Source organism: Mustelus asterias, chromosome 23 (assembly GCF_964213995.1).
Source record: "Mustelus asterias chromosome 23, sMusAst1.hap1.1, whole genome shotgun sequence".
Lineage (NCBI taxonomy): Eukaryota > Metazoa > Chordata > Chondrichthyes > Carcharhiniformes > Triakidae > Mustelus > Mustelus asterias.
Window position 1 is genome coordinate 68,587,668 of NC_135823.1, and position 24,604 is coordinate 68,612,271.

General features: G+C 42.4%; 1 protein-coding gene across 1 annotated transcript in view; it reads right to left on the bottom strand.

Moving 5' to 3' along the window:
- snx29 (sorting nexin 29) overlaps positions 1-24,604 on the bottom strand; it is a 591,176-nt gene that overhangs the window by 370,168 nt on the left and 196,404 nt on the right. The window lies entirely within an intron of this gene.

The window sequence follows — 24,604 nt, forward strand, 5'->3', positions numbered from 1 at the left end:
CAGGTTCAATGAGACTTCCTGCCTTTATGCTGTTCCAGTCAACCCTGACTGAACATTGAACCCCCTTCCTCCTTTTCATGCTCACTGCTTCCACCTCAGCACATTTTGCTGCTGAAAGCTTAACCCATGGGCAGATTTTACGGTCGCGCTCATCCCGAAATCGTAAAATCCCACACGAGGTGAACGGACCTTTCCATTGTCCGCCCCTCGCTTGCTCCGATTCCCGTGATGGGTTCCAGCCTCTATATTTGTCAATTCTGGACTGAACTATTCCAATGTTTTCCTGACTGGCTTCCTTTCCTCCACACTCCATAAACTGAGTTTGATCCAAACTCTGCTGCCAGTATTTTGTTCTACTCATCAATCACCACCATCCTTGCTATCTTACATTAGCACATGGTCCTCCGAAATCTCAAATTCAGAATTATTATCGGCTTATATATAAACCTCTTTATAGCCCCACTCCCCCTCTCACTGTAATCTCCTCCAGCCCTGCAACTGCCCTTCACCTGACTCACTGAATGTCCAATTCCAGCTTTGTATAAACATCTCCCGTCTCCCTTCATCCCACTATAGCCCAATACGCTGAAATTCAAATGTACAAATCTGATAACCGGGCGAAAACATTTGGTTCTATTAAGACTGTCCCTCACCATCACGGTGCATGAAACATCATAATTTGGCCTCCTCATCCCCACCAGCAACATGTACTTCCTGGGGAGAGGCAAATGGGATCAAAGGTATTGGGGAGAAAGCAGGATTAGGCTATTGAGTTGGACGATCAACCATGATTGTGATGAATGGCAGAGCAGGCTCGAAGGGCCAAATGGCCTCCTCCTGCTCCTATCTTCTATGTTTCTAAACAGATATAAATCCAATGATATGGGGGTTGGGAGAGAACTTCTCTTCGACCCCCTCAGCTTGTCGAAAAGCCAGACTAGGAGACCACTGCTCACAATACCTGATAGTTCATCACCTTTTACTAGACATGATCTCTGCCCCACCCAGGAAATGGTCCAGCACTCTTTGAAGGTTTGCAAAGAGTCAGCACTGCAGTTATTTGAACGCCTCCTCCACGATCATTCTCAACACCGGTGTCCCACAAGGCTGTGTTCTCAGCTCCCTACTATACTCCTTATAAACCTATGACTGCGGGGCCAAAACCCCCTCCAGTTCGATTTTCAAGTTTGCTGATGACACCACCGTAGTGGGTCAGATCTCAAACAATGATGAGACAGAGTACAGGAAAGAGATAGAGAATCTGGTGAACTGGTGCGGCAACAATAATCTCTCCCTCAATGTCAACAAAACGAAGAAGATTGTCATCGACTTCAGGACGTGTAGAGGAGAAAATGCCCGTCTACATCAATGGGGATGAAGTGGAAATGGTCGAGAGCTTCAAGTTAAAGTTAAAGTTTAGTTATGATTCACAAGTTAGCTTACATTAACACTGCAATGAAGTTATTCCCAGATCACCAACAACCTGTCCTGGTCCCTCTGCGCTGACACTATAGTTAAGAAAGCCCGCCAACGCCTCTACTTTCTCAGGAGGGGAAGGAAATTTGGCATGTCCGCTATGATTCTCAACTTTTACAGATGCACAGCTTGGTATGGCTCCTGCTCTGTCCAAGACTGCAAGAAACTACAAAGAGTTGTGAATGAAGCTCAGTTCACCACGCATACCAGCCTCCTATCCATTGACTCTGTCTACACTTCCAGCTGCCTCGGAAAAGCAGCCAGCATAACCAAGGACCCCATGCACCCTGGATAAGTGGGGATAAATCTTCCAAAAAAATTTTAAGTGTCGAATTTGCGTGAAAAATGGAGTAAATCACGCTTTTTTTTCAGCAGGTGTTTAAAAAAGAATCTCTCACACTCTGTGCAGTGCAGAGTGCACTAACATAAATCACGCTAAAAATCAGCAGGCTGAAAATCAGCAAGCTATCCCCACTGGAGAGGCCAGCAACATAGCACTGAGCGGGTCACTGCGCAAACGCCGAGCTGTCAGGGCCAAGATTGACACACGCGCAGTAGCCCCTGTCTACTGGCCTCATGCTTGGTGGCCAGCCCCGCTAGCCCTGCAACGCTGGCCCTCTCATTCTCACCCGCCCCAAGGCCCAATCACTGGTCTACCAGACATACCCAGGCCAGCCTCAACCCCGCCCCCCCACCCCACCAACAGCACCCCCCATCTCGATTTCGCCCCCGCCCCCTGCAGCCCCAACATCCCAGCAGGCTGCCTCCCCCCGCTCCTATGGCCAGACCCGAGCACTGGCCTTCCTCCCTCCCCCACCGATGTCCACTGCAGAGTGGCAGTGAGATCCCCACCCTCACCGATCGCCCCCAGAGGCCCCACAAACATCAGGCCCCAAGCCTGGTGAGCAGTGCCGAGGTGTCCCAGGTCATTGACACCTTGCCCCTTTGGCAGCGCCAGGGGGCCCAGGCTGGCACTACAAAGGTGGCAATGCCCAGGGGACACCAATCTGCTGGTACCCAACACCCTTGGGGGTCTCGATTGCCCCCCCTTCACTCCAGCGGGGTCAGGCCACCAGCTCCCCATTATTGGGGAGCTATAGTAAACCCCACTGTAGTGAACCATTCCTGGCAGGGAAGGAGGGTGGGCTAGCAGTCCCGGGCCCACTAATGAAATTTAATTTATATGTAAATCATTGGCTGCATATATTATGCCTATTTCTGGCACTGGGAGACACGCTCAGGGCCAGACATCCAGCGCGGATCGCGCATCGCTTGAATCTCCCGGCCCACTGCGCTAAAAGATTGGCACAGCGGGGTGGGAGAATCACTCCCACTCTCTTCCACCTTCTTCCGTCAGGAAAAAGATACAAAAGTCTGAGGTCACGTACTAACCAACTCCAGAACAGCTTCTTCCCTGCTGCCATCAGACTTTTGAATGGACCTACCTTATATTAAGTTGATCTGTCTCTACATTCTAGCTATGACTGTAACACTACATTCTGCACTCTCCCGTTTCCTTCTCTATGAACGGTATGCTTTGTCTGTATAGCTCACAAGAAACAATACTTTTCACTGTATGTTAATATATGTGACAATAAAAAATCAAATCAAGTAGATAGCTGGGTGAGTAGGTCAGGTGGGTTAAGTAGGTACGGTTGGTAAGTGGGAGGTGGTCAAGGCAGGTCGATGTGTGAGGTGGATAAGTGGGCAAGGTGGGTCAGGGTAGTCAGCTCAGGTCAGGTCATGGGGTGCCTGGGTCAGATTGGGGAGTGGGTAGTTGGGTCGGAGATGGTAGTGGGGGTGGATGGAAGACGTTAGTCCGGTGCTCAGTAGGGTAAGGGAGTTATGTAAAAAACTAAAAGCAAATTACTGCGGATGCTGGAATCTGAAACCAAAAGAGAAAACACTGGAAAATCTTAGCAAGTCTGGCAGCATCTGTAAGGAGAGAAAAGAGCTGACATTTCAAGTCCAGATGATCCTTTGTCAAAGCTGTGTAGTTTCCCAGATGTTAGACTAGATTTTTTTCTGTTTAATATTTCCTGGGTAACTACCCAAGCAAGTACTCAGAGTCAGAGACATTCACAAAAGTTCTGGAAAGTAGGCTAATTGCCCATCGGAAGTTGAAGCTTCCCACGCAACTCCCACATACAAAGAACAAAAGAACAAAGAAAATTACAGCACAGGAACAGGCCCTTCAGTCCTCCAAGCCTACACTGACCATGCTGCCCGGCAAAACTAAAATGCCCTACCCTTCCGGGGACCATATCCCTCCATTCCCATCCTATTCATGTATTTGTCAAGATGCCCCTTAAAACTCACTACTGTATCCACTTCCACTACCTCCCCCGGCAGCGAGTTCCAGGCACCCACCACCCTCTGTGTAAAAAACTTGCCTCACGTATTTCCTTTAAACCTTGCCCCTCGCACCTTAAACTTGTGCCCCCGAGTAATTGACTCTTCCACCCACATAGGTCCAAGCAGCAAGACTTATGCAGGATTCTGATGTGCATCTTCAGTAGTATGCGGAAACTGGGAGATTTGACCCAATGTGATTTGTATTTTAAAGTAATCAGATGTAGCTGAATATTTAACATTAGCTTCAATATTCTAGTAAGGGAGTTCTCACCTTCCAAAGCTATCTGCAGATAGAAAATTTCAGAATGACAAAAATCTGAGCTCGGAAACGGGACATTGCAACAGGAAAGAAAACGATGTACATGAAAAGTGGGAGGGGAAAAAGGGACGGTCACGCGAGAAAGATGGAGGCAGAGAGGTTGAGGAAGGGAGCACAAGACAGTGAGAAAACAAGCAGAGAGACAAGGGAGGAAGGAGCAAGTGAGCGAGGATGTGCATTATGTCAATCTAACTATCACAAGAAAACAAATCAATACTATTAGCACAGTGAGGATGAAGCAGAAGCTTTGACATAAATTCACAGGCTGCTCATTAAGATATTGTGTAATTTATTTTGTAAAGCCTTATCAACATCAAAACTGCTCACAGAAATCTGGCTCAGGTTGGACTGACCTGAACGATGTTTGATCTTATACACTTACAATGAGCCCTGAGCCAAAAAACAAAGTGTGCAATAGAGGAAACCACAGCCCAACATAAACAGAGAGGCTGTGAGTGGGCTGCTTACAAGGGGTTGACTGACACGTAGCTGCATTAGAATCAGCAGTATAAAGTTACTTGTACTTTCTACTAGAGGTGGAGTTTAAAATGAACCCCAGAGTGTTTACAAAGTACATTTTAATGTAGAACAGCTGCAAATTTATCATAAAATCATATTAGCAGTTGCTATGTAAATGGGTTCCATGAGTACAAAACACCAATGATGTGTGACTAATGGCTGAGCTTCCAAGAAAGAACACCAGATTATTGTCGAGCTTTACATTAGATAACCAGTTAGAAATCATTTTGGTCAAAACTGCGCACGGAGATGAGTAGTTATGGCTCCCATCTGCAATGCAGTCAGATTTAGTAATACTAAAATAAAAATGTAGTCAGATTCTTATTTAGAATCACAGAATGTTTACAGCACAGAGGGAGTCCATTCATCTTGCTGTGTCCTTGCCAGCTCTTTGCATGGGCAAATCAGCTAATTCCATTTCCCAGCCCTTTCCCCATAATCCTTTGGAGTGGCACGGTGGCACAGTGGTTAGCACTGCTGCCTCACAGCGCCAGGGACGCGGGTTCAATTCCGTCTCAGGTCACTGCGGAGTTTGCACATTCTCCCCGTGTCTGCGTGGGTTTCCTCCGGGTGAGACACCAGTGACAAGTGACGGCAGGGAGTAGATTCTGTATCATCACTTGTTTCCTCCCACAGTCCAAAGATGTGTGGGTTAGGTTGATTGGCCATGCTAAAATTAATGCTATTGTCAGGTAGATTAGCGAGGTACATATGAGGAGTTAAGAGACTAGGACCTGGGTGGGACAGTGGTCGGTGCAGACTCAATGGGCCAAATGGCCTCCTTCTGCATGATTCTATGATTCTAACCCTGTAAATGTTCCCTCCTCAAATGCTTATCCAATTCTCTTTTGAAAGCCACAATTGACCCAGCCTCCACTGCACTCTCAGGCAGCGCCTTCTAGACTCTAACCACTCAGCTCGTAAATAGGTTTTTCCGCTAGTCGCCATTGCATCTTTTGACCAATCACCTCAAATCAGTATCCTTTGGTTCTCAGCCTTTCCAACAACCCTTTCCCCCTTAAAAAAAACTTTTGTCTCATCGACCCTCATGATTTTGAACAACTTTATCAAATCTTCTCTCGACCTTCTTGGTTCTAAGGAGAAGAGCCCCAGTTTCTCCAATCCATCCATACAACTTATATATGGAATTTTTAAAGATTGATTGAAGTTAGAAATGGGATACTGTGAAAATCAATGCTTAAGGCAATTTATGGTACCTGAAGAGATGATTCTGATGTCCAGAATAATGGGCAGTAAACAATAACTGATAAATTATCTCAATGGTTTTCCATTATTGATGAGCTTATTCAATGCTACAGCCATCTTACGTAAAAGAACTTCTAAATAAATATCTTTCCCAACCACACATTTTGCTGAATCTTGATTTGATCATTGTTCTCCCATAATCAGGCATTGCACTTTTGACAACATTTCACAAGAAAGCCAAGAGGTGACCTGCACCCAAACTCTCTCAATGTTGCAGTGTAGCAGCAATTCCTCAATGCGGTGACCTTCACCGAAACAAAACATTTTCTGATCTGCTCCACAAATAAATAAGATCGATGGGAATTTATTGTATAGGGAACTGTGAATACAGCAACGTCCTACCAGCCCACAGTACAATATGCAGGCAGTAAGCCACTCTCACAAGCCTGCATCCTGACCTCAGCTCCACATCCCTGCCAATCTCAGGCTCCAAATTTTGCTATTGCTCGTTGCCAAATAACAAGAAACACTCCTTTTCATCCTCTGCTTCAACCAGGGCCTCAGGTCCTGCTCCTTTCCCCTACCAACTCCCTTTGAACTGACTGCTCTATTTTCTGGCTGACAGCTTCACGCCTTGATACTTCATTGCACACTTAACTGAGATCTCCACTGGAGCTGTGATAATCATCTCTGGAGTTAAATTTGAGAAACCAAAACATGATATCGCAATGTCATAAAAATGATGACTGCAGCTGAGTTGTTCATAAATGCATTTATTTATTTCTGGCAACTGAACAACGTGTAAACTTCAGGATTGTTATTCATCCCGTTTTCAAAGTAAAAATAATGATGCTTTGCTTCCTTGCATTGGTATCAAAGTGTATACATGCAATTTGTATACTTGTGAATGTCTGATGACTTAACTTGCATCAGGATTTGATATTGGCAGACATTTTTTTCCTCCCCTTTTCTTTGCACCTTTATTAATGCTATCAATTTATGCTGGGCTACAATTTCATCAGCGTGTGGCGACTAGGGGATTTTCATAGTAACTTCATTACAGTGTTAATGTAAGCCTACTTGTAATACTAATAAACTAACTTTAAATTTTCAAAAATTTCGAGAGGACGAGAATACGAAAGCAGAAATGCACTGCTCAGCCTTTCTAAGGCTCTGATCAGACCTCATTTGGAATATTGTGAGCAATTCTAGGCCCCATATCTAAGGAAGGATGTGCTGGCCTTGGACAGGCTCCAGAGGAGGTTCATGAGAATGATCCCAGAAATGAAAAGCTTGACATATGAGGAGTGTTTGAGGACTCTGGGTCTGTACTCGATGGAGTTTAGACGGATGAGGGGGGATCTCATTGAAACATACAGAATACTGAAAGACCTGGATAGAGTGGACGTGGGGAGGATGTTTCTATCAGCAGGAGAGACTAGGATCCAAGGGCAGAGCCTCAGGATAAAGAGGTGACCCTTTAGAACCGAGATGAGGAGGAATTTCTTCAGCCAGAGTGTGGTGAATGTATGGAATTCATTGCCACAGACGCCTGTGGAGGCCAGGTCATTGAGTGTATTTAAGACAGAGATAGATATGTTCCTCATTGGGAAAGGGATCAAAGATTACAGGGAAAAAGCAGGAGAAACCTATCAGCCATGACTGAATGGCAGAGCAGACTCGATGGGCCGAATGGCCTAATTCTGCTCCTATATCTTGCGGTCTTCACACCTCTCTAAAGTGCCCTTCTTTCTCTGCAAACTTGAAAATGACTGAAGTAGGCACTGTGGAATGATCATCCTAAACCTAACTCCCATTTCATGTCCTGTTTGCGCACACAGACCTCCCAACAAGAATCATTGCTTGTCAATTAAGAATGAGAATTCTGTTTGACATTTCAAGTTTCATTCTCGATGCACTGAAGATAACGACAGCACTTACCAAATACAGTAATGAAACAGCAATTGAGGGATCGATGACGTCTTTGTGACCTCTGTGATTTAGCAGAACGTTACGCAGTGCAATTCTATTGAGGAGAAGTCCTTAGACAGTTTATGTGGATATTTTTCAGTTATTTAATACCATTTTGATGGATATGGATGTATGATAAGATTTGAATTCTTTCTTTAAAATTAATAAGCAGGCATCACGCCAAAAGTCCTCACGTTTAGCTGGTAGATTATATTCAGTTTAATGAAAAATCCTTGAAGCAAATGATAGCATATTTGCAATTCTATGTCCAACTAACCACTCTCATTCAAGCATCCTGATCAATTAAAATATTACACAAAACATACATTTTATCATCAATCCTTTTAAAATGCAAATAAGGTCATCAAATAACAGCATCAATTCTCTGATTTCCTTGAGTACTGCCTCATTATAGTCCGTTTTATGAGTGGTGACGTGGGTCCCAGCCGCCTTAGCCTGGGCTGGCAGGGGGAGCGGGAGTGACTGGTTTTTGTTTCAGATTCCAGCATCCGCAGTAATTTGCTTTTAAATTTCATTGGGGGGGGTCTGCAAGAAAATTGTCTGCTCCTCTTAAAAATGAATGATTAAAATCAAGTATTTTTAAGTATTTAAAATGAAGTAATAAAATGAAGCATAAGGCATAAGACATAGGAGCAGAATTAGGCCACTCGGCCCATCGAGTCTGCTCCGCCATTCGATCATGGCTGATATTTTTCTCATCCCCATTCTCCTGTCTTTTCCCCATAAGCCCTGATCCCCTTATTAATCAAGAACCTATCTATCTCTGTCTTAAAGACACTCAATGACTTGGCCTCCACAGCCTTCTGCAGCAGAGTTCCACAGATTCACCACTCTCACCACTCTCTGGCTGAAGAAATTCCTCCTCATCTCTGTTTTAAAGGATCATCCCTTTAGCCTGAGGTTGTGCCCTCTGGTTCTGAAGCATCCTGGCTCTCGCAAGCAGAAGCATTGAAAAATAGAAGATGGAAACAAGAGGAGGCCATTTGGCCCTTTGAGCCTGCTCCACCATTCATTATGATCATGGCTGATCGTCCAACTCAATAGCTTAATCCTGCTTTCTCCCCATAACCTTTGATCCCATTCACCCCAAGTGCTATATCTAGCCGCCTCTTGATGTATTTAAGAACACTGACACGCCACACAACTCGTCGCCATAAAAATGATGGCAACCACAAACGTACAGAATTGGTGTTGCTTTTGCAATTCTTAATTTTTAGCCCAATCTTCAACTCTCTCCTGACCATCATTGGAGGAGTAATCTAAACTCCAGAGTGACAGATCATTTAGACAAGTATCAGTTCCAAGACCATCAGTACAGATTTGTGAATAGTAGGTCACTTCCGACTTCTCGAGCTGAAAATTTCAAGGAGTCACTGGGACGGTGATAGAGGTTTTCTGTGGATAATGTCCATGCAAAAATTCAGAAGGCTTTTGATTCTAAAGTTTAGACAACATTCCACACAAGTAGGGCGGCACGGTACCAGAGTAGTTAGCACTCCTTCTTTACAGCACAAGGGACTAGGGACCCGGGTTTGATTCCCGTCTTGGGTCACTGTCTGTCCGGAGTCTGCGCATTCTCCCCGTGTCTGCGTGTCCGAAAGATGTGCTGCTTAGGTGCATTAGCTATGCTATATTGTCCCTCCAGTGTACCCGAATAGGTGCCGGAGTGTGGCAACTAGGGGATTTTCACAGTAACTTCATTGCAGTATTAATGTAAGCCTACTTGTGACACTAATAAATAAACTTTAAAAAACTTCAAACTTATAAAAGGTAACAATTAATTTGTCACTTTGATTACTTTTTCCCCTGCACACCAGCTTTAGTGAATTGTGTTCATGGACAACATGCAGACTCCGCACATGGCAGTGACCCGAGGCCGGGAATCGAACCCAGGCCCCTAGCGCTGTGAGGCAGCAATGCTCACCACTGTGCTACCGTGAAGGACATTCCTTAAAACTGAGGAAGAAAGTATATTCAAGGCAGATGTCTGATCTCAGGGCTAATAGGTTAAATTATCAAGACCATTACATAAACTTTGCTTGTTTCCCCATGACTTTGGAAGATAGAAGAGTGATTTTGAAGTGTTTGAAATGATAAAGGAATTCATGATAAAGGAATTCAATGTGTTCGATACAGAGGAACTATTCCCTCTGGTGGAGGAATCCACACAAAGACATGATCTTAAAAACAGAGCTAGGTCACTTAGGAGTCAAATCAAGAAGCACTTTTTCATACAAAGACCAAGGGAAATCTGTTCACTTCTCCAAAAAGCTGTCAATGCTGGGTCAACTGAGGTTTTCATGACTGAAACATATAGATTTCTGTTGGTGGAACAAAGGGATCAAGGGTGTGAACAAAGGCAAATAAATAAGAATTGAAATACAGATGAACTACGAGTTAACTGAATGGAGCAACAAGCTGTTCTTAATTTCTTACTCAAAGAAGTCTGTTCCCCCTGGCAGTTGCTGCAAGTCACAAAGAGATGACATGCAGAATTTCTGATTCCAAAAACTACTCAAAGGACAATACAGCACAGGAACAGGCCCTTCGGCCCTCCAAGCCTGCTCCAATCACGTTGTCCTATCTAGACCTATCAATAAGGACAGGCAACAACACCTCCTCCACGATCATCCTCAACACCGGTGCATCATAAGGCTGTGTTCTCAGCCCCCTACTAAACTCCTTATACACCTATGACTGTAAGGAATGAGATAGAGAATCTGGTGAACTGGCACGACGACAATAATCTCTCCCTCAATGTCAACAAAACAAAGGAGATTGTCATCGACTTCAGGAAGAACATGCCCCTGTCTACAGCAACAGAGATGAAGTAGAAATGGTCGAAAGCTTCAATTTTTTAGGTGTCCAGATCACCAACAACCTGTCCTGGTCCCCCCCATGCCGACACTATAGTTAAGAAAGCCCACCAACACCTCTACTTTCTCAGAAGACTAAGGAAATTTGGTATGTCAGCTATGACTCCCACCAACGTTTACAGATGCACCATAGAAAGCATTCTTTCTGGTTGTATCATAGCTTGGTATGGCTCCTCCTCTGCCCAAGACTGCAAGAAACTACAAAAGGTCGTGAATGTAGCCCAGTCCATCACGCAAACCAGCCTCCCATCCATTGACTCTGTCTATAATTCCCGCCGCCTCGGCAAAGCAGCCAGCATGATTAAGGACCCCACGCACCCCAGACATTCTCACTTCCACCTTCCTCCGTCAGGAAAAAGATACAAAAGTAAAGTTTATTTATCAGTCACAAATAAGGCTTACATTAACACTGCAATGAAGTTACTGTGAAATTCCTCTGGTTGGCACACTCCGGTGCCTGTTCAGGTCAATGCACCTAACCACCGTCTTTCAGACTGTGTGAGGAAACCGGAGTAACCAGAGGAAACTCACACAGACACGTGGCCCAAGCCAGGAAAACCTGCGTCCCTGGCGCTGTGAGGCAGCAGTGCTAACCACTGTGCCACCAGGGCCAACCAATGTATCAAACAACTCAAGAACAGCTTCTTCCCTGCTGCCATCAGACTTTTGAATGGACCTACTTTGCATTAAGTTGATCTTGCTCTAAACCCTAGCTATGACTGTCACACTACATTCTGCACTCTCTCATTTCCTTCTCTATGAATGGTATGTTTTGTCTGTATAGCATGCAAGAAACGTTTCACTGTATACTAATACATGTGACAATAATAAATCAAATCAAATCAACTGCCTGTATCCCTCTATTCCCCTCCTGTTCATGTGTCTATCCAGATAAGTTTCAAGTGTAGCTAACGTGTCTACCTTAACAACCTCACTTGGGAGTGCATTCCAGGCCCTCACCACCCTATTGTGTAAAAACTTCCCCAGCACATCCCTACTGAACCTTTCCCTGTTTACCTTGAACTTGTGCCCCCTTGTAATTGTCATTTCTGCCCTGAGAAAAAGCTTCCAACTGTTGACCTTATCTATGTCCCTCATAATTTTATAAACTTCCACCAAGTTGCCCCTCAGCTTCTCTCCACCTCTTACTCACCCTAAACCGTTCTTTCCCTCCCAGTCAATGCAAACTTGAAATTATTATACCCTGTAGTTTAAATTATTGAAACTATTGAAAAAGGTAACTTGCTTCTCCCACTCACTCTTCCTCACTCCTCGGTCCAAAATTCTGCACGAATGCAACAAACCAGACCTCTCTCCCTCAACACGGCACAACAGGATTTTTAGTTGCTCCAAACTGAGGTAGGAACTCCTATTAACTATTCCTGACTAAATTATGCAAAGGGTGGAATCCCTTCGATCAGAGTTGTGATTAGAAAGCAAAGAGAAAGATGCACTCCGGTTTGCTGCATTTACAGGAGTACTCGGTATGACGTTAATGTACTTTGAGATTTTTTTTTAAATCATGATCTCTGCAGCTCTCTCAGTCAGTGTGTCTGATGCTCATAGCCTTAGGTGATGTCAATGGCAGGAAGAGAAAAAAAAAACTGTGGGCAAGTCAGGTGACAAGGATTGTTTGTAGTTTCAGTTTGGAACTGCAGCTTTGAGGTTTTGAGTTTTAGCAGGGACAGCAAGCTAAAAAGAAGTGTTTCCCTCTCTCCCTTGTTGCTTTGAAAATTCTGTTGTTTTCCTGAAGAGTGAAAATCTGTTGTTGTCGGGGTCTGGACCAGAGTCTCTCTGGTGTTTTGGGATGCTTCATGTCTTCAAACTGTTCTGAATCTCAAGAGCATTTAACTGCAGAATTCAACTAATTCAACTACTCTCATTATCACGTGAGCAGTAGACTGTGCTGGATTGAACCTGTTTAAAGAATTGTTTATGGAGGTTGGTTTGATTGGGGCAGCTTATATATATTCATTAAGGGTTATACATTATAGTGGTTGTTTTGTTTCTTGTTTGTAATTGATAAAAGTTATTGCTAATTTTCTTACTATACATGGTAACTATATTCTAAAATAAACTGTTTGATAAAAGCTCCCTCGTGGGTCGCTTGAATCATACCTGAAGTGAAACATCTCATGCTTATCCTAGACAAATTCCAAATGCAAAACTTATGATTCAGGCGGGCTTCATAAAACACTTTGGAGTTTCTAACCTGAACCATAACATCGGGTAGCGAAAAGATCAAGGGACGATGGACCCATCTCTAATTTGTGCACCATATTCTGTTGGCAGGAAACTGTGGCAAAGATGATAGATTAGTCACTGTTTCGTTAAATAAAAGGGATAATTTCTGTATTTATAGCATTTTAACTTTCAAATCTGTTTAATAATATTTTATAAGAACATAATAAGAACATAAGAACCAGGAGCAGATGTAGGCCATTCGGCCCCTCGAGCCTGCTCCGCCATTCAATAAGATCATGGCTGATCTTTTTGTGGACTCAGCTCCACTTACCCGCCCGCTCACCATAACCCTTAATTCCTTTACTGTTCAAAAATGTATCTATCCTTGCCTTAAAAACATTCAATGAGGTAGCCTCAACTGCTTCACTGGGCAGGGAATTCCACAGATTCACAACTCTTTGGGTGAAGAAGTTCCTCCTCAACTCAGTCCTAAATCTGCTTCCCCTTAATTTGAGACCATGCCCCCTAATTCTAGTTTCACCCGCCAGTGGAAACAACCTCCCTGCTTCTATCTTATCTTTTCCCTTCATAATCTTATATGGCAGGTGAGAACCTAGAAACTATCATTATCACGAAAGAGATAGTGTTGGGCAAGTTAATGGAGCTAAAGGTAGACAAGTCTCCTGGTCCTGATGGAATGCATCCCAGAGATGGCGGAAGAAATAGCAAATGCACTAGTGGTAATTTACCAAAATTCGCTGGACTCTGGAGTGGTTCCCGCAGATTGGAAAACCGCAAATGTGACGCCACTGTTTAAAAAAGGAGATAGACAAAAGGCAGATAACTATAGGCCGGTTAGCTTAACTTTTGTAGTAGGGAAAATGCTTGAATCTATCATCAAGGAAGAAATAGCGAGACATCTGGATATAAATTGTCCCATTGGTAAGACGCAGCATGGATTCATGAAGGGCAGGTCATGTCTGACTAATTTGGTGGAATTCTTTGAGAACATTACATGTGCAGTGGACAATGGGGAACCTGTGGATGTGGTGTATCTGGATTTCCAGAAGGCATTTGACAAGGTGCCGCACCAAAGACTGCTACATAAGATAAAGGTGCACAGTGTTATGGGTAATGTATTAGCATGGATAGAGGATTGGTTAACTAACAGAAAGCAAAGAGTGGGGGTAAATGGATGTTTTTCTGGTTGGCGATCAGTGACTAGTGGTGTGCCTCAGGGATCAGTGTTGGGACCGCAATTGTTTACGATTTACATAGATGATTTGGAGTTGGCGACCAAGTGTAGTGTGTTAAAATTCACAGATGACACTAAGATGGGTGGAAGAGCAAAGTGTGCAGAGGACGCTGAAATTCTGCAAAAGGATATAGATAATCTAAGTGAGTGGGCGAGGGTTTGGCAGATGGAGTACAATGTTGGTAAATGTGAGGCCATCCATTTTGGTAGGAATAACAGCAAAATGGACTATTATTTAAATGGTAAAAAATTGCAGCATGCTGCTGTGCAGAGGGACCTGGGTGTCCTTGTGCAGGAATCTCAAGGAGTTGGTTTGCAGGTGCAGCAGGTAATTAAGGCGGCAAATGGAATTTTGTCCTTTATTGCTAGAGGGATGGAGTTTAAAAACAGCAAGGTTATGTTGCAGCTGTATAAGGTGCTGGTGAGGCCACACCTGGAGTACTGTGTACAGTTTTGGTCTGCTTACTTGGGAAAGGATATACTGGCACTGGAGGGAGTGCAGAGGAGATTCACTAGGTTGATTCCAGAGTTGAGAGGGTTGGCTTATGAGGAGAGACTGAGTAGACTGGGGCTACACTCATTGGAATTCAGAAGAATGAGGGGAGATCTTATAGAAACGTAAGATTATGAAGGGAATAGATAAGATAGAAGCAGGGAGGTTGTTTCCACTGGCGGGTGAAACTAGAACTAGGGGGCATAGACTCAAAATAAGGGGAAGCAGATTTAGGACTGAGTTGAGGAGGAACTTCTTCACACAAAGGGTTGTGAATCTGTGGAATTCCCTGCCCAGTGAAGCAGTTGAGGCTACCTCATTGAATGTTTTTAAGGCAAGGATAGAGTCATAGAGGTTTACAGCATGGAAACAGGCCCTTCGGCCCAACTTGTCCATGCTGCCCTTTTTTTATTAAAACACTTAAGCTAATCCCAATTGCCTGCATTTGGCACATATCCCTCTATACCCATCGTACCCATGTAACTATCTAAATGCTTTTTAAAAGATAAAATTGTACCCGCCTCTACTACTACCTCTGGCAGCTTGTTCCAGACACTCACCACCCTCTGTGTGAAAAAGTTGCCCCTCTGAACACTTTTGTATCTCTCCCCTCTCACCTTAAACATATGCCCTCTAGTTTTAGACTCCCCTACCTTTGGGAAAAGATATTGACTATCTACCTTGTCTATGCCCCTCAGCCTCCATTGCTCCAGAGAAAAAAGACCCAGTCTATTCAGCCTCTCCTTATAACTCAATCCATCAAGTCCATGTAGCATCCTAGTAAATCTTTCCTCACTCTTTCTTGTTTAATAATATCCTTTCTATAATAGGGTGACCAGAATTGCACCCAGTATTCCAAGTGTGGCCTTACCAATGTCTTGTACAACTTCAACAAGGCGCCCCAACTCCTGTATTCAATGTTCTGACCGATGAAACCAAGTATGCCGAATGCCTTCTTCACCACTCTGTCCACCTGTGACTCCACTTTCAAGGAGCTATGAACATGTACCCCTAGATCTCCAAATAAATTTCTGGATAAATCTCTAGATAAATTTTTAAACAGTAAAGCAATTAAGGGTTATGTGAGCGGGCGGGTAAGTGGAGCTGAGTCCACAAAAAGATCAGCCATGATCTTATTGAATGGCGGAGCAGGCCCGAGGGGCCAGATGGCCTCCTCCTGCTCCTAGTTCTTATGTTCTTATGCTTCTGAATTCCAATGAGTATAGTCCTAGTCTACTCAGTCTCTCCTCATAAGCCAACCTTCTCAAATCCGGAATCAACCTAGTGAAACTCCTCTGCACCCCCTCCAGTGCCAGTATATCCTTTCTCAAGGAGACCAAAACTGTACACAATACTCAAGGTGTGGCTTCACCAGCACCTTATACAGATGCAACATAACTTCCCTGTTTTTAAACTCCATCCCTCTAGCAATGAAGGACAAAATTCCATTTGCCTTCTTAATTACCTGCAAACCAACTTTTTGATTCATGCACAATTATCATGAGTTTGTTAACAGCTTTACCGAAGTCAAGCAACTCAGTAAGAATATCACGGTTCTTGCGAATTCACAAAAATGCATTCTTTTAAAAGTCTTCAATCTGACTTCTCGCGACCTTGATGTTCCTCTCCCTTTAGCCCCACTCCCCATCCTCACAGACTGTTGTTCAAATCCTGAACACTAAACAGCGGAATTCAAATAATAAAGAAAAGGCTGATACACGATAAAGAAATGTTTTTTTCCCTCAGTCATAAGCATCTCAATAACAGGATTAAGAAATGTATTTTCATGCAAAGAAAATCATCACATAATCCTGACTGCTTTTTGAAGGAAAATAGCTTGCGACATTAGATTATCCCTTTACTGCAAGTAATCAAATGTAACAAGTTGCAGATTGACCATAAAATCTCAAGGCGGTACATTAAAAGTATGGTGACAATCCCAGCAATCCCTTGTAATGAAAGCAGGATAAGTTCGATGTAACAGCAGAAGAGAATGGATTTAACTGGGTCATTAGATAACAGGGGAAGTCTAAGAATATTCTGCCAAAGTGACTTTTCACATGGGGACACCAGTCAATTTAAAAGGCTCCTTGAATGATACCAGCTACCTCCCTCGATTCACAGAAATCAATGTAAAAATCATATCAAAATTCAAAACTAGTAAACCACTGCAGTTGTACATTGCATTACTGTGTCTATCATTTCACGGCAGGGAGAACAGCATCAACAATGAATAAGTAAAATAAATCCTACAACAAATGAAATTTCAATTTCATACAAAATACTGTACAATAATTTCACCTGCCCATGGTTTGGTTATTTTAAAACATTGTTTTGCTTCTATATAGATAACCCTCTACACAGATAACCCCTCTGCACAGGATAACCCCTCTGTATAGATCACCCTTCTTGAAAATAACCCCTCTGTCTAGGTAACCCCTCTGGATGGATAACCCCCCTGTATAAATAACCCCCCCTGTATAGATAACCCCCCCCTGTATAGATAACCCCCCCCCGTATAGATAACCCCCCCCCTGTATAGATAACCCCCCCTGTATAGATAACCCCCCCTGTATAGATAACCCCCCCTGTATAGATAACCCCCCTGTATAGATAACCCCTCTGTAATTTACAACAATTACTTTTTAAAGACACAACTTTACAAGTAACACTTTACCTTGAAAACTATTTTCTTATGTCAGTCTCTTCTCCTTGTATTAGCACTTCAGTCCCCCTCCTCCAATTCCACCAGCCCCCTATTTGCCTTTAGTTCAAAACAAGTAAGCCTGTATTTTTGCTGATCTAAGATATATACAGCCAAGTGAATACACAGCACTCATTCCACATTACAAATTGCATCTTTTCCACAAATCTTTCTTTTCTGTATTTCCTGAAACACAAATGTGCAATAAAATATATTTTAAAGACTTGATTTTATATTGCATAATAGTCATTGCAGCACTTGGAAAATAAAGATTATACTATTTGAGGAATTTCATACACATTTGTTTCAAACCTTTCTTAGACAATAATTTACATTTCTGCTCTGCTTTAACACAGGGAAGTGTCTCAAGACACCTGGCAGAATGCAGGGAATGGCACGCACTAGGGGAATGAGCCCCGAAACAAGAAAGAAAAGTCTTGGAAATGGGAGTGGAAAGTTTGGCTCAAGAAATGCTGAGAAAGGAAGGGGTCAAGGGAGAGAGCACAGAACTGCTGTTCCAGCGCAACTGAAAGTTTTAACACCAGGGGTGTTAAGGAGCAGTGGTTACTGGATTCCAATCATCTCAGCCCCGTGACATTGCCCCACAAATTCCCCAGGACATATTACTTGCTTCATCAAAGACCCTTCCTCGACTGTCAGATCAGAAGTGGGGCTGCTCCCTTTACAGATGACTGCTTACAGTTCAGCTTCACCTGCAACTCCTCTGAATGAAGCAGCCAATACTCACATGAAGCAAATCTTAGAGCGCATACAAGCTTGAGCTGACAAAAAACTCAACTAGAGATAACCACAAAAATGCAACATATCACAGCTTGGTATGGCTCCTGCTTTGCCCAAAACTGCAAGAAACTACAGAAGGTCATGAATGGAGCCCAATCCATCACGCAAACCAGCCTCCCATCCACTGACTCTGTCTACACTTCCCGCTGTCTCGGCAAAGCAGCCAGCATAATTAAGGACCCCACGCACCCCAGACATTCTCTCTTCCACCTTCTTCCGTTGGGAAAAAGATACAAAAGTCTGAGGTCACGTACCAACTGACTCAAGAACAGCTTCTTCCCTGCTGCTGTCAGAATTTTGAATGGACCTACCTTGCATTAAGTTGATCTTTCTCTACATCCTAGCCATTACTGTAACACTACATTCTGCACTCTCAGCTTTCCTTCTCTATGAACGGTATGCTTTGGAGAGCGTGCAAGAAACAATACTTTTCACTCTATGTTAATACATGTGACAATAATAAATCAAATCAAAAAATCAAATCATTTTAACAGCAGGTCAGAAACTGGGCATTCTGGAGGGGGGGGGGCTCATCCACAAAGCTGCCAGTAAGTTAGAAGCCAGGAATGTGATGGAACACCTTCCACTTCCCTAAACAACAACAACTTGAATTCCTGGAAGAGCTCTGACGAAGGGTCATCCTGACTTGAACGTTGGCTTTCTTTTCTCTCCACAGGTGCTGTCAGACCTGCTGAGATTTTCCAGCATTTTCTGTTTTTGTTGTTGAACAACCTGCATTCATATGGCAACTTCACTGTGGTTAAATATCCCAGCGTGCTTCATCGGAGAGTCAGCCAACAAAATTTGAGTTTGCAGTAGGGATCGAAGAAATTAGCTTTGGTCTTTCAATATTCACTTAGACGATATTACTGCTCAAACAATACTGTAAGAAGTCTCACAACACCTAGCAACACATGGTGCCATGTTTGAGAACCTACTTCCACTCACCTGATGAAGGAGCAGAGCTCCAAAAGCTCATGATTCCAAATAAACCTGTTGGACTTTAACCTGGTGTCGTGAGACTTCTTATTGTGCTCAGCCCAGTCCAACACCGGCATCTCCACATCATGGCAAACAATAGTAGATGTTGGACAAGCAGTGTGAGAAGTGAGAAGTAGCAGAGCGAGTCAAGAGAAGGAATGGTGTGAGACAGTTCGGTAGAACATCATTAAAGAATCTCAACATCATCCAAACTAAAACAATTTATTTAATCAGCACTTCATCCACTAGGCTAAACATCAATTTCCTCCACCATTGCCTTACTGTGAACGCAGTGCATGTGCGAGCTGCAGAGGACACAACAGCAACTCACTAAGGATTTTTCAGTCACCTGCAATCTACACCATTTTGAATGACAGCAGCAGCAAATGCATGGGTACAATCATTTCCAAGTGATACTCCAATCAAGTAGCTGTCTGAAAAGGACCAATATCACTGGTGTTTCATTATCAGCGGATCAAATTCCTGAAACTTCTTTACAAATATAACTGTGGAAGCAGCTTCACCACAGAGACTGCAGCAGTTCAATAAAGCCATCAATTTCTCGAGCAAATTTAAGGATGGCAGTGACACCACACATGACGACAATTAATAAAGAAAATGCCTCATTTAATATTGCGTCAAGCTGAAAGAGTTGTCAAATTTTCATAAATCAATCAGAGCAATAGGTGTAGTTCCAGACAAATGGACATGAAAAGAGGCTTCCAAAATAAACCTTAATGGAATGGGACAAAGATGGAAAATGCTGGACAATCTGAGCAGGTCTGACAGCATCTGTGGAGAGAGAACAAAGCCAACATTTCAAGTCTGGATGATTCTTCATCAGAGCTTAATGGAACGGAGCGCTTTGTATGGGAATGTCACCATAAAAGGACAAAATATCTATAATATCGCTAACCCTTAAACAGGGTTGAAGGAATAAAGGAATTAAGCTGTAAAGATGAGATGGCTAACTTTTAAGCATAATTATGTTGCTAAAGATGAAAATTAACTAGGAACTGTGATAATCCTCAGAACTTACATGGGGAATCCTTGATTGATCTCCCTTTGGGACTCTGGAATACGAGTTCCTGTAGTAGTAGGTGATTGCCTACCCAGGTGGAACTAGTCTCCTGAATCCTTTATAAGGCAGACCACTGAGCGGGTCCAGTGATCTATTGTCCCGGACAAGACTCATGTATACACACCACAGGGTGGTGGTTTACTTTTGATTTAAGAATAAAACATTGTTCCTTTTCCAGAGTGTCCTGAGTTATTATAGGAATGAAGAATGTAACCATGTCAATGTCACCCACACGCCTAGAATAAATTGGTCCATCTTTTATTATGCCCCTTGGATGTATCTCACTCATATGAATTTTACATTCAATCTTAAATTTAACAGCTGTGATATTCTCTATCAACTGAAAGAAAGGCAATGGATCTCTTTGTTTGATTTAAGTGCAAAAATAATACAGTTAAGTTATCTGATCATTCAAATAAACAATCATTCTGCAACTCTCAGTTCTGTGCAACAATATAGTTTTAAATAAAAACAGAAACATGATGGTATACTCCCTAAGAATTTTCTTCACATCACTTTAGAGATTCCACTTCAATAAGTGCTTGTCTCCTGGGCTCTCTGGTGGAGCCCTTCACACGACAGGTCATATTTCAAATCTAATGCCGCAGGATGAATGAAAAGAAAATTCTTTTCACGAAAGTACTTTTTCTCTAAAGCGCCTACACTTTTAATTCTATTTCAGTGCATGCTTATATGTGCAGGTCATGTCCAATGATGCTGTACTGCAACACCAGAAAACTCAATAAATTCCACATCTTTCAACTGTTCGGAGATAATCCAAATTAGTGCAGGAATAGCTATAAACACTAACTTACTGGTAAAAAGGACATTAATTTGAATAAAGGGAAAATTAAACATCTTATATGTTTCAGCTGTCATAATAAATAAAATAATTATTTTGTGTTCAACGGGTTTGTAAAAGCAAAGTTCATATTGAGAGTAAGCACCGTCTTTTCAATTCTGTTTCCTGACAGGATATGCATCTCTGTGACACCTGATCGGCAAAAAGACATCAATCCCTCAGTCTGCACCACGAAAGGACACATTAATTTTCTCTGATTTGTGTTTTATACTTTCTCCAATAACAAAACACCGCCCTTTCAGCTCTTCTATTAATACAGTTCATCAGAAAAGATTACAATCTTTCAATTCCATTAGAACATTAATTCAAAAACTACATCAATTGCTGTGTGAATGCAATTGGGTCTCACCTTTTCTCAGTGATAAATTAACAACATCCCAGTCAAAGTGGCAGGAGGTTATTTGGCCAAATCATTATTTCTCATTGCTATTCAGGCTTAGCATTTCCCACCCTCAATTCCTAAGTTAAGATAAGATGATCTCCAGTGAAAATACAGCTACAGTTATGGTCATATGTAAGGGTAGATTTTAGCTATCGAGCAGCTGGCAGGTGGAGATAGTGGGCCAACTGCCTGATCCCTCTGGCAGAAGGCCCGGTACATTAAAAAGCAGACCTCATTAACATGCTTTTAAAAAAAAAAATCAACCTCCGCTGGGGCTCCAACTTAGCAACTGCTAGAATTCGTCAGGAAGAAACTATAACATTTAAAATCAAATTATTCTCTTTGACCTTTCAAGAATTTTATACAAGAACACAAACAGAATTCTGCTTCAAAATATTGAAACAGACTTAATATTTGCATTACTATCTCTCAGTAGAAACATAGAAACTAGAAGCAGGAAGAGGCCATTTGGACCTTCGAGCCTGCTCCGCCATTCATTTTGATCATGGCTGATCATCGAATTCAATATCCTGATTTCCCTCCTTCCCCATATCCCTTGATCCCTTTAGCCCCCAGGGCTATATCTAATTTCTTCCTGAAATCACACAACGTTTTTGCCTCAACTACTTTCTGTGGTAGTGAATTCCACACATTCACCACTCTCTGGGTGAAAAAATTTCTCCTCACCCCTAGTTCTGGACAGCCCCACTATCGGGAACATTCTTTCTGAATCTACCCTGTTTAACCCAGTTAGAATTTTATAAGTTTCTATGAGATCCCCTCTCACTCTTCTAAACTCCAATGAATATAATCCTAACTGACTTAGTCTCTCCTCATATGACTGACCTGCCATCCCAGGAATCAACCTGGTAAACCTTCACTGTACTCCCTTTATAGCAAGGACATCCTTCCTCAGATAAGGACACCAAAATTGCACACAATACTCCAGGTGTGGCCTCACCAGCACCCTATACAATTGCAGTAAAACATCTCTATTCCAATTCTCAAATCTTCTCGCTATGAAGGCCAACATACTATTTGCCTTCTTTACTGCCTGCTATACCTGCATGCTTACTTTCAGCGACTGATGCATGAGGACACCAAGGTCTTGCTGAGTACCTCTCTCAATTTACACCCATTCAAATAATAATCTGCCATAACATTATTGCTACTGAAGTGGATAACCTCACATTTATCCACATTATACAGATATTCACAGTGATACAAGCAGAGCCAGTAATATTGAAGGAACAAATGTAAGAAACTAGAAGGAACATTAAAAGCTTTTAAATTCAAAAAATTCTGTTACAGAAACTGCAGGCATCTCAAGGAAATGGTGAATTATCGAACTACTCCATGAGTGAGGAAAAAATGACAGCAAATCAAATACGAATCATGTCAATAACCTATAGCAATCATATAAATTTATCTCCCTAACACACTATAATGTAGACTGTACAAGCACATTGAGTGATATTCTGTTCAAGTAAATCACATGAGTTGCCATATACTCGCTCAAGGGGATAACAGGATAAAGCATTAAATTTACAGATACTATCTTGAACTGAAATAGAATGTAGCCCAGAACTAAGATGAGTTATTACCTCTTAAATTCAAACAAAAAAAAAATTGTTCAACTGCTCGGAACTGGAATAATGTCAGCTGGAAAAATTGTAGAGCGTAGAAAAAGTGCAACTTCGGATTTTTTTTAATATAAAAATGTTTCTTTTTTCTTGTGCAACTACTTCAATTTGATGTACTTCGCTTGGGAAATTCCATTGCATCAGTGTTGCAGCACATGGGTTCTGTAGTGCAGTGAATTTATAGATAGAATTTATACTCTGGTTTCCAAGTTGCCTTAATGGAAATACCCTGCCGATTGATGATCTACCAGCCCGAAAGCCAGACTATCCATCTTGATAAACGCATTCAGCATGAACTTGCAATCTTTTAAGAAAAACCCATGCCATGGTTTTACCTCAAAAACTGAAGGAGATTCACTTACAAATTTATTGTAATTATATTGTTGTTGGATAATGCGAGTATCCCTCATGCCCTGTGATACCCAACCTTCTTAGCAACAAGCAAGCGAGCAAGACATGATGCAAAAGTACAAGAATAACAATCATTAAGATATGTTGTGAATAGCTGGGGCCCGAGAACCGATCCCTCTGGTATCACACTAGTCACTGCCTGCCATTCAGAAAAAAAAATCGTGTTTATTCCCACTCTTTGTTTCCTGTCCACCAACCAGTTTTCTATCCATCTCAACACCGCCCAAAATCCTGTGCGCTTTAATTGTGCATGCGAATCTCTTATGTGGGACCTTGTCAAAAGCCTTCTGAAAGTCCAAATAAACCACATCCACTGGTTCCCCCTCATCAACTCTACTGGTTACATCCTCAAAAGCCAGTAAATTTGTCCAGCATGATTCCCTTTCCATAAACTAATGCTGATTCTTCCGATTCTACCACTGTTTACCAAATGCTCCGCTATTATATCTTTTAGAATTGTTTCTAGCATTTTCCGCACTACCGATGTCAGGCTGACTGGTCTGTAATGCCCTGTTTTCTCTGTACCTCCCTTTTTAAATCGTGGTTACATTAGTAACCCTCCAATCTGTAGGAACTGTTCCATTGTCTATAGAATCTTGGAAGATGAGCACCTATGGATCCACTATTTCTAGGGACACTTCCTTAAATACTCTGGGATGTAGATTATCAGGCCCTGGGGATTTATCGGCCTTCAATCCCATCAACTTCCCCACAAATACTGACTTCCTCCAGTTCCTTTCTCACTAAACCCTAAGTTTCCCAACATGTCTGGTACATCACATGTGTCCTCCTTTGTGAAGGCAGAACCAAAGTATGTATTTCCTTCTGCTGGAATTACATGTTTTCCTGCAGCTTCTCCTGATTTTAGGGAGCTGATTGACTATTCAAACTTGTTCATAGATGGTTATTATCAAGCTCTTCAATATCCAGCATTGCAGCTGGTTATCTCCATCGATGATCTTTATACTGCGAGATCTGAGTAGTGCAATCTTTTATATTTAAAGACATATTTGCTTTCTTTATTGATCATACAAAACTTTTAAATATCCAAAGGATTCTTGCAT